Source organism: Schistocerca cancellata, unplaced genomic scaffold (assembly GCF_023864275.1).
Source record: "Schistocerca cancellata isolate TAMUIC-IGC-003103 unplaced genomic scaffold, iqSchCanc2.1 HiC_scaffold_314, whole genome shotgun sequence".
Classification (NCBI taxonomy): domain Eukaryota; kingdom Metazoa; phylum Arthropoda; class Insecta; order Orthoptera; family Acrididae; genus Schistocerca; species Schistocerca cancellata.
Window position 1 is genome coordinate 18,781 of NW_026046332.1, and position 10,829 is coordinate 29,609.

Below are 10,829 nucleotides of genomic sequence, written 5' to 3' on the forward strand. Positions count from 1 at the left end.
GCACGAGAAACATCTGCGAGACGGGCGCGGGCCTGACCGGCGTGTCCGAGACGCCGTGGGCGGCCGTTCGGAGCTACTAGAGCAGCGCTGTGCCGTGCCGTGGAAAGGTGCGAAATCAAGCACAGAAGACACAGGCGGTTCGACAAAGCATCCATCTCTTGTTGCGACGAAAGATAAATTTTTGTTTACAAATTTGCGCATGTACACTGCTACAAAACAATAAGCCCTGACGTATTTCGCAACATTTCTGCCGCTTCATACTGTTTTGTTATTTCCAGAGACACTTTGGAAATCTTCCTTGGCACACGCTTCTTCAAACTGAGTTCCCTAATATCGTATCTGTTGCTTATTACAACAGATTTAAGTCATTGTGGAAACATCTTCGTCGCATCGGAAAGGTAGCATGAAGAGAGGGCTGGCGGGGGTGGCGACAAGAAAGCAAAATATGAAGACAGCCAGAGGTCCCAGGCAGTCACCGATCCGATTACTAACGTTGTTGTTTAACTTGGGTGATGGCTCGAGAACGGTTGATTTTTTTTTTTTTATATATATTTAGTTAGTTTTCGGAATTTAGCACTGCTACGTAACAGTAGGCTCTGACGCATTTCAAGAACACATCTGTCGATTGGTAGTGTTTTGTCATTTTCAACGAGTTCCTAGCAGTCTTCCTTCGCGCATTCTTACTCAAACCGAGTTCATTACCGTAATTTCGTATCTTACGTTTGATACAGTAGTTGAAAATGCTTGTGGAAGCATCTTTGTCACACCTGATAGTTAGTATGAAAAAGAGGCCTGGCAGGTGTAGCGACGTAAAAATGAAAAAATGAGATAGAGCCAACAGCACCCGGTGTTCCCAGGCGGTCACCCATCCAAGTACTAACCGGGCCCGATGTTGCTTAACTTCGGTGATCGGACGAGAACCGGTGTATTCAACATGGTATGGCCGTTGGCGTCCTTATACTGTAGCCGCACCACAGAAGAAGCATTCGCCTCTTCTCCCAACACACGCAATCGCTGCTTTCCGTGGCACATTTGACGCAAAGCGCGTCTTTCCACCTCGAAGGTGGCGCGGAGTGCGCGCTCGCCTCGGCGTCTCATAGGCGACTGCCGAACGTAGGTGAGACGCACAACACAGCTGCTCGATGCACCGCCTGTCATTCGTTTGGTGCGTGCGGCCTCCGACACCCGCTGGCGACGCACCTTGTTCCTGTTATCCGGCGCAGGGCTTGCGCGCGGCCGGGCGGCGGGGGGACTGCGCGGGGTGTTGCCGTGTCCTGCTGGACCGACGGAAGCTTTCTCACCTGCCTGACACACGCCGCGCTTCCAGATTTATGCGTAATTTGCGCGGTGCATTTGCATTCGCGCCTGTCCCCCCTCCCGTCCCGACTTGTCCCGACTTTGCTCGACTGCCGCTCGCTGCCGCTCGGGTCGCGGCCCATATGATAGCACAAGCACGAGAAACATCTGCGAGACGGGCGCGGGCCTGACCGGCGTGTCCGAGACGCCGTGGGCGGCCGTTCGGAGCTACTAGAGCAGCGCTGTGCCGTGCCGTGGAAAGGTGCGAAATCAAGCACAGAAGACACAGGCGGTTCGACAAAGCATCCATCTCTTGTTGCGACGAAAGATAAATTTTTGTTTACAAATTTGCGCATGTACACTGCTACAAAACAATAAGCCCTGACGTATTTCGCAACATTTCTGCCGCTTCATACTGTTTTGTTATTTCCAGAGACACTTTGGAAATCTTCCTTGGCACACGCTTCTTCAAACTGAGTTCCCTAATATCGTATCTGTTGCTTATTACAACAGATTTAAGTCATTGTGGAAACATCTTCGTCGCATCGGAAAGGTAGCATGAAGAGAGGGCTGGCGGGGGTGGCGACAAGAAAGCAAAATATGAAGACAGCCAGAGGTCCCAGGCAGTCACCGATCCGATTACTAACGTTGTTGTTTAACTTGGGTGATGGCTCGAGAACGGTTGATTTTTTTTTTTTTATATATATTTAGTTAGTTTTCGGAATTTAGCACTGCTACGTAACAGTAGGCTCTGACGCATTTCAAGAACACATCTGTCGATTGGTAGTGTTTTGTCATTTTCAACGAGTTCCTAGCAGTCTTCCTTCGCGCATTCTTACTCAAACCGAGTTCATTACCGTAATTTCGTATCTTACGTTTGATACAGTAGTTGAAAATGCTTGTGGAAGCATCTTTGTCACACCTGATAGTTAGTATGAAAAAGAGGCCTGGCAGGTGTAGCGACGTAAAAATGAAAAAATGAGATAGAGCCAACAGCACCCGGTGTTCCCAGGCGGTCACCCATCCAAGTACTAACCGGGCCCGATGTTGCTTAACTTCGGTGATCGGACGAGAACCGGTGTATTCAACATGGTATGGCCGTTGGCGTCCTTATACTGTAGCCGCACCACAGAAGAAGCATTCGCCTCTTCTCCCAACACACGCAATCGCTGCTTTCCGTGGCACATTTGACGCAAAGCGCGTCTTTCCACCTCGAAGGTGGCGCGGAGTGCGCGCTCGCCTCGGCGTCTCATAGGCGACTGCCGAACGTAGGTGAGACGCACAACACAGCTGCTCGATGCACCGCCTGTCATTCGTTTGGTGCGTGCGGCCTCCGACACCCGCTGGCGACGCACCTTGTTCCTGTTATCCGGCGCAGGGCTTGCGCGCGGCCGGGCGGCGGGGGGACTGCGCGGGGTGTTGCCGTGTCCTGCTGGACCGACGGAAGCTTTCTCACCTGCCTGACACACGCCGCGCTTCCAGATTTATGCGTAATTTGCGCGGTGCATTTGCATTCGCGCCTGTCCCCCCTCCCGTCCCGACTTGTCCCGACTTTGCTCGACTGCCGCTCGCTGCCGCTCGGGTCGCGGCCCATATGATAGCACAAGCACGAGAAACATCTGCGAGACGGGCGCGGGCCTGACCGGCGTGTCCGAGACGCCGTGGGCGGCCGTTCGGAGCTACTAGAGCAGCGCTGTGCCGTGCCGTGGAAAGGTGCGAAATCAAGCACAGAAGACACAGGCGGTTCGACAAAGCATCCATCTCTTGTTGCGACGAAAGATAAATTTTTGTTTACAAATTTGCGCATGTACACTGCTACAAAACAATAAGCCCTGACGTATTTCGCAACATTTCTGCCGCTTCATACTGTTTTGTTATTTCCAGAGACACTTTGGAAATCTTCCTTGGCACACGCTTCTTCAAACTGAGTTCCCTAATATCGTATCTGTTGCTTATTACAACAGATTTAAGTCATTGTGGAAACATCTTCGTCGCATCGGAAAGGTAGCATGAAGAGAGGGCTGGCGGGGGTGGCGACAAGAAAGCAAAATATGAAGACAGCCAGAGGTCCCAGGCAGTCACCGATCCGATTACTAACGTTGTTGTTTAACTTGGGTGATGGCTCGAGAACGGTTGATTTTTTTTTTTTTATATATATTTAGTTAGTTTTCGGAATTTAGCACTGCTACGTAACAGTAGGCTCTGACGCATTTCAAGAACACATCTGTCGATTGGTAGTGTTTTGTCATTTTCAACGAGTTCCTAGCAGTCTTCCTTCGCGCATTCTTACTCAAACCGAGTTCATTACCGTAATTTCGTATCTTACGTTTGATACAGTAGTTGAAAATGCTTGTGGAAGCATCTTTGTCACACCTGATAGTTAGTATGAAAAAGAGGCCTGGCAGGTGTAGCGACGTAAAAATGAAAAAATGAGATAGAGCCAACAGCACCCGGTGTTCCCAGGCGGTCACCCATCCAAGTACTAACCGGGCCCGATGTTGCTTAACTTCGGTGATCGGACGAGAACCGGTGTATTCAACATGGTATGGCCGTTGGCGTCCTTATACTGTAGCCGCACCACAGAAGAAGCATTCGCCTCTTCTCCCAACACACGCAATCGCTGCTTTCCGTGGCACATTTGACGCAAAGCGCGTCTTTCCACCTCGAAGGTGGCGCGGAGTGCGCGCTCGCCTCGGCGTCTCATAGGCGACTGCCGAACGTAGGTGAGACGCACAACACAGCTGCTCGATGCACCGCCTGTCATTCGTTTGGTGCGTGCGGCCTCCGACACCCGCTGGCGACGCACCTTGTTCCTGTTATCCGGCGCAGGGCTTGCGCGCGGCCGGGCGGCGGGGGGACTGCGCGGGGTGTTGCCGTGTCCTGCTGGACCGACGGAAGCTTTCTCACCTGCCTGACACACGCCGCGCTTCCAGATTTATGCGTAATTTGCGCGGTGCATTTGCATTCGCGCCTGTCCCCCCTCCCGTCCCGACTTGTCCCGACTTTGCTCGACTGCCGCTCGCTGCCGCTCGGGTCGCGGCCCATATGATAGCACAAGCACGAGAAACATCTGCGAGACGGGCGCGGGCCTGACCGGCGTGTCCGAGACGCCGTGGGCGGCCGTTCGGAGCTACTAGAGCAGCGCTGTGCCGTGCCGTGGAAAGGTGCGAAATCAAGCACAGAAGACACAGGCGGTTCGACAAAGCATCCATCTCTTGTTGCGACGAAAGATAAATTTTTGTTTACAAATTTGCGCATGTACACTGCTACAAAACAATAAGCCCTGACGTATTTCGCAACATTTCTGCCGCTTCATACTGTTTTGTTATTTCCAGAGACACTTTGGAAATCTTCCTTGGCACACGCTTCTTCAAACTGAGTTCCCTAATATCGTATCTGTTGCTTATTACAACAGATTTAAGTCATTGTGGAAACATCTTCGTCGCATCGGAAAGGTAGCATGAAGAGAGGGCTGGCGGGGGTGGCGACAAGAAAGCAAAATATGAAGACAGCCAGAGGTCCCAGGCAGTCACCGATCCGATTACTAACGTTGTTGTTTAACTTGGGTGATGGCTCGAGAACGGTTGATTTTTTTTTTTTTATATATATTTAGTTAGTTTTCGGAATTTAGCACTGCTACGTAACAGTAGGCTCTGACGCATTTCAAGAACACATCTGTCGATTGGTAGTGTTTTGTCATTTTCAACGAGTTCCTAGCAGTCTTCCTTCGCGCATTCTTACTCAAACCGAGTTCATTACCGTAATTTCGTATCTTACGTTTGATACAGTAGTTGAAAATGCTTGTGGAAGCATCTTTGTCACACCTGATAGTTAGTATGAAAAAGAGGCCTGGCAGGTGTAGCGACGTAAAAATGAAAAAATGAGATAGAGCCAACAGCACCCGGTGTTCCCAGGCGGTCACCCATCCAAGTACTAACCGGGCCCGATGTTGCTTAACTTCGGTGATCGGACGAGAACCGGTGTATTCAACATGGTATGGCCGTTGGCGTCCTTATACTGTAGCCGCACCACAGAAGAAGCATTCGCCTCTTCTCCCAACACACGCAATCGCTGCTTTCCGTGGCACATTTGACGCAAAGCGCGTCTTTCCACCTCGAAGGTGGCGCGGAGTGCGCGCTCGCCTCGGCGTCTCATAGGCGACTGCCGAACGTAGGTGAGACGCACAACACAGCTGCTCGATGCACCGCCTGTCATTCGTTTGGTGCGTGCGGCCTCCGACACCCGCTGGCGACGCACCTTGTTCCTGTTATCCGGCGCAGGGCTTGCGCGCGGCCGGGCGGCGGGGGGACTGCGCGGGGTGTTGCCGTGTCCTGCTGGACCGACGGAAGCTTTCTCACCTGCCTGACACACGCCGCGCTTCCAGATTTATGCGTAATTTGCGCGGTGCATTTGCATTCGCGCCTGTCCCCCCTCCCGTCCCGACTTGTCCCGACTTTGCTCGACTGCCGCTCGCTGCCGCTCGGGTCGCGGCCCATATGATAGCACAAGCACGAGAAACATCTGCGAGACGGGCGCGGGCCTGACCGGCGTGTCCGAGACGCCGTGGGCGGCCGTTCGGAGCTACTAGAGCAGCGCTGTGCCGTGCCGTGGAAAGGTGCGAAATCAAGCACAGAAGACACAGGCGGTTCGACAAAGCATCCATCTCTTGTTGCGACGAAAGATAAATTTTTGTTTACAAATTTGCGCATGTACACTGCTACAAAACAATAAGCCCTGACGTATTTCGCAACATTTCTGCCGCTTCATACTGTTTTGTTATTTCCAGAGACACTTTGGAAATCTTCCTTGGCACACGCTTCTTCAAACTGAGTTCCCTAATATCGTATCTGTTGCTTATTACAACAGATTTAAGTCATTGTGGAAACATCTTCGTCGCATCGGAAAGGTAGCATGAAGAGAGGGCTGGCGGGGGTGGCGACAAGAAAGCAAAATATGAAGACAGCCAGAGGTCCCAGGCAGTCACCGATCCGATTACTAACGTTGTTGTTTAACTTGGGTGATGGCTCGAGAACGGTTGATTTTTTTTTTTTTATATATATTTAGTTAGTTTTCGGAATTTAGCACTGCTACGTAACAGTAGGCTCTGACGCATTTCAAGAACACATCTGTCGATTGGTAGTGTTTTGTCATTTTCAACGAGTTCCTAGCAGTCTTCCTTCGCGCATTCTTACTCAAACCGAGTTCATTACCGTAATTTCGTATCTTACGTTTGATACAGTAGTTGAAAATGCTTGTGGAAGCATCTTTGTCACACCTGATAGTTAGTATGAAAAAGAGGCCTGGCAGGTGTAGCGACGTAAAAATGAAAAAATGAGATAGAGCCAACAGCACCCGGTGTTCCCAGGCGGTCACCCATCCAAGTACTAACCGGGCCCGATGTTGCTTAACTTCGGTGATCGGACGAGAACCGGTGTATTCAACATGGTATGGCCGTTGGCGTCCTTATACTGTAGCCGCACCACAGAAGAAGCATTCGCCTCTTCTCCCAACACACGCAATCGCTGCTTTCCGTGGCACATTTGACGCAAAGCGCGTCTTTCCACCTCGAAGGTGGCGCGGAGTGCGCGCTCGCCTCGGCGTCTCATAGGCGACTGCCGAACGTAGGTGAGACGCACAACACAGCTGCTCGATGCACCGCCTGTCATTCGTTTGGTGCGTGCGGCCTCCGACACCCGCTGGCGACGCACCTTGTTCCTGTTATCCGGCGCAGGGCTTGCGCGCGGCCGGGCGGCGGGGGGACTGCGCGGGGTGTTGCCGTGTCCTGCTGGACCGACGGAAGCTTTCTCACCTGCCTGACACACGCCGCGCTTCCAGATTTATGCGTAATTTGCGCGGTGCATTTGCATTCGCGCCTGTCCCCCCTCCCGTCCCGACTTGTCCCGACTTTGCTCGACTGCCGCTCGCTGCCGCTCGGGTCGCGGCCCATATGATAGCACAAGCACGAGAAACATCTGCGAGACGGGCGCGGGCCTGACCGGCGTGTCCGAGACGCCGTGGGCGGCCGTTCGGAGCTACTAGAGCAGCGCTGTGCCGTGCCGTGGAAAGGTGCGAAATCAAGCACAGAAGACACAGGCGGTTCGACAAAGCATCCATCTCTTGTTGCGACGAAAGATAAATTTTTGTTTACAAATTTGCGCATGTACACTGCTACAAAACAATAAGCCCTGACGTATTTCGCAACATTTCTGCCGCTTCATACTGTTTTGTTATTTCCAGAGACACTTTGGAAATCTTCCTTGGCACACGCTTCTTCAAACTGAGTTCCCTAATATCGTATCTGTTGCTTATTACAACAGATTTAAGTCATTGTGGAAACATCTTCGTCGCATCGGAAAGGTAGCATGAAGAGAGGGCTGGCGGGGGTGGCGACAAGAAAGCAAAATATGAAGACAGCCAGAGGTCCCAGGCAGTCACCGATCCGATTACTAACGTTGTTGTTTAACTTGGGTGATGGCTCGAGAACGGTTGATTTTTTTTTTTTTATATATATTTAGTTAGTTTTCGGAATTTAGCACTGCTACGTAACAGTAGGCTCTGACGCATTTCAAGAACACATCTGTCGATTGGTAGTGTTTTGTCATTTTCAACGAGTTCCTAGCAGTCTTCCTTCGCGCATTCTTACTCAAACCGAGTTCATTACCGTAATTTCGTATCTTACGTTTGATACAGTAGTTGAAAATGCTTGTGGAAGCATCTTTGTCACACCTGATAGTTAGTATGAAAAAGAGGCCTGGCAGGTGTAGCGACGTAAAAATGAAAAAATGAGATAGAGCCAACAGCACCCGGTGTTCCCAGGCGGTCACCCATCCAAGTACTAACCGGGCCCGATGTTGCTTAACTTCGGTGATCGGACGAGAACCGGTGTATTCAACATGGTATGGCCGTTGGCGTCCTTATACTGTAGCCGCACCACAGAAGAAGCATTCGCCTCTTCTCCCAACACACGCAATCGCTGCTTTCCGTGGCACATTTGACGCAAAGCGCGTCTTTCCACCTCGAAGGTGGCGCGGAGTGCGCGCTCGCCTCGGCGTCTCATAGGCGACTGCCGAACGTAGGTGAGACGCACAACACAGCTGCTCGATGCACCGCCTGTCATTCGTTTGGTGCGTGCGGCCTCCGACACCCGCTGGCGACGCACCTTGTTCCTGTTATCCGGCGCAGGGCTTGCGCGCGGCCGGGCGGCGGGGGGACTGCGCGGGGTGTTGCCGTGTCCTGCTGGACCGACGGAAGCTTTCTCACCTGCCTGACACACGCCGCGCTTCCAGATTTATGCGTAATTTGCGCGGTGCATTTGCATTCGCGCCTGTCCCCCCTCCCGTCCCGACTTGTCCCGACTTTGCTCGACTGCCGCTCGCTGCCGCTCGGGTCGCGGCCCATATGATAGCACAAGCACGAGAAACATCTGCGAGACGGGCGCGGGCCTGACCGGCGTGTCCGAGACGCCGTGGGCGGCCGTTCGGAGCTACTAGAGCAGCGCTGTGCCGTGCCGTGGAAAGGTGCGAAATCAAGCACAGAAGACACAGGCGGTTCGACAAAGCATCCATCTCTTGTTGCGACGAAAGATAAATTTTTGTTTACAAATTTGCGCATGTACACTGCTACAAAACAATAAGCCCTGACGTATTTCGCAACATTTCTGCCGCTTCATACTGTTTTGTTATTTCCAGAGACACTTTGGAAATCTTCCTTGGCACACGCTTCTTCAAACTGAGTTCCCTAATATCGTATCTGTTGCTTATTACAACAGATTTAAGTCATTGTGGAAACATCTTCGTCGCATCGGAAAGGTAGCATGAAGAGAGGGCTGGCGGGGGTGGCGACAAGAAAGCAAAATATGAAGACAGCCAGAGGTCCCAGGCAGTCACCGATCCGATTACTAACGTTGTTGTTTAACTTGGGTGATGGCTCGAGAACGGTTGATTTTTTTTTTTTATATATATTTAGTTAGTTTTCGGAATTTAGCACTGCTACGTAACAGTAGGCTCTGACGCATTTCAAGAACACATCTGTCGATTGGTAGTGTTTTGTCATTTTCAACGAGTTCCTAGCAGTCTTCCTTCGCGCATTCTTACTCAAACCGAGTTCATTACCGTAATTTCGTATCTTACGTTTGATACAGTAGTTGAAAATGCTTGTGGAAGCATCTTTGTCACACCTGATAGTTAGTATGAAAAAGAGGCCTGGCAGGTGTAGCGACGTAAAAATGAAAAAATGAGATAGAGCCAACAGCACCCGGTGTTCCCAGGCGGTCACCCATCCAAGTACTAACCGGGCCCGATGTTGCTTAACTTCGGTGATCGGACGAGAACCGGTGTATTCAACATGGTATGGCCGTTGGCGTCCTTATACTGTAGCCGCACCACAGAAGAAGCATTCGCCTCTTCTCCCAACACACGCAATCGCTGCTTTCCGTGGCACATTTGACGCAAAGCGCGTCTTTCCACCTCGAAGGTGGCGCGGAGTGCGCGCTCGCCTCGGCGTCTCATAGGCGACTGCCGAACGTAGGTGAGACGCACAACACAGCTGCTCGATGCACCGCCTGTCATTCGTTTGGTGCGTGCGGCCTCCGACACCCGCTGGCGACGCACCTTGTTCCTGTTATCCGGCGCAGGGCTTGCGCGCGGCCGGGCGGCGGGGGGACTGCGCGGGGTGTTGCCGTGTCCTGCTGGACCGACGGAAGCTTTCTCACCTGCCTGACACACGCCGCGCTTCCAGATTTATGCGTAATTTGCGCGGTGCATTTGCATTCGCGCCTGTCCCCCCTCCCGTCCCGACTTGTCCCGACTTTGCTCGACTGCCGCTCGCTGCCGCTCGGGTCGCGGCCCATATGATAGCACAAGCACGAGAAACATCTGCGAGACGGGCGCGGGCCTGACCGGCGTGTCCGAGACGCCGTGGGCGGCCGTTCGGAGCTACTAGAGCAGCGCTGTGCCGTGCCGTGGAAAGGTGCGAAATCAAGCACAGAAGACACAGGCGGTTCGACAAAGCATCCATCTCTTGTTGCGACGAAAGATAAATTTTTGTTTACAAATTTGCGCATGTACACTGCTACAAAACAATAAGCCCTGACGTATTTCGCAACATTTCTGCCGCTTCATACTGTTTTGTTATTTCCAGAGACACTTTGGAAATCTTCCTTGGCACACGCTTCTTCAAACTGAGTTCCCTAATATCGTATCTGTTGCTTATTACAACAGATTTAAGTCATTGTGGAAACATCTTCGTCGCATCGGAAAGGTAGCATGAAGAGAGGGCTGGCGGGGGTGGCGACAAGAAAGCAAAATATGAAGACAGCCAGAGGTCCCAGGCAGTCACCGATCCGATTACTAACGTTGTTGTTTAACTTGGGTGATGGCTCGAGAACGGTTGATTTTTTTTTTTTTATATATATTTAGTTAGTTTTCGGAATTTAGCACTGCTACGTAACAGTAGGCTCTGACGCATTTCAAGAACACATCTGTCGATTGGTAGTGTTTTGTCATTTTCAACGAGTTCCTAGCAGTCTTCCTTCG

The 10,829-nt window shown here is 51.7% G+C and overlaps 7 non-coding genes across 7 annotated transcripts; all 7 read right to left on the reverse strand.

Moving 5' to 3' along the window:
• Window positions 1–832: 832 nt before the first annotated feature.
• LOC126114642 (5S ribosomal RNA) lies at window positions 833–951 on the reverse strand. Its single transcript, XR_007525189.1, has one exon. It is a non-coding gene; the product is annotated as a 5S ribosomal RNA (ribosomal RNA).
• Window positions 952–2,283: 1,332 nt separating this feature from the next.
• LOC126114643 (5S ribosomal RNA) lies at window positions 2,284–2,402 on the reverse strand. The gene has a single exon (XR_007525190.1). It is a non-coding gene; the product is annotated as a 5S ribosomal RNA (ribosomal RNA).
• A 1,332-nt stretch (window positions 2,403–3,734) lies between these two features.
• On the reverse strand, window positions 3,735–3,853 carry LOC126114645 (5S ribosomal RNA). The gene has a single exon (XR_007525192.1). It is a non-coding gene; the product is annotated as a 5S ribosomal RNA (ribosomal RNA).
• Window positions 3,854–5,185: 1,332 nt separating this feature from the next.
• On the reverse strand, window positions 5,186–5,304 carry LOC126114646 (5S ribosomal RNA). Its single transcript, XR_007525193.1, has one exon. It is a non-coding gene; the product is annotated as a 5S ribosomal RNA (ribosomal RNA).
• A 1,332-nt stretch (window positions 5,305–6,636) lies between these two features.
• LOC126114648 (5S ribosomal RNA) lies at window positions 6,637–6,755 on the reverse strand. The gene has a single exon (XR_007525194.1). It is a non-coding gene; the product is annotated as a 5S ribosomal RNA (ribosomal RNA).
• Window positions 6,756–8,087: 1,332 nt separating this feature from the next.
• Window positions 8,088–8,206, reverse strand: LOC126114649 (5S ribosomal RNA). The gene has a single exon (XR_007525195.1). It is a non-coding gene; the product is annotated as a 5S ribosomal RNA (ribosomal RNA).
• Window positions 8,207–9,537: 1,331 nt separating this feature from the next.
• Window positions 9,538–9,656, reverse strand: LOC126114650 (5S ribosomal RNA). The gene has a single exon (XR_007525196.1). It is a non-coding gene; the product is annotated as a 5S ribosomal RNA (ribosomal RNA).
• Between the last annotated feature and the right edge of the window lie 1,173 nt (window positions 9,657–10,829).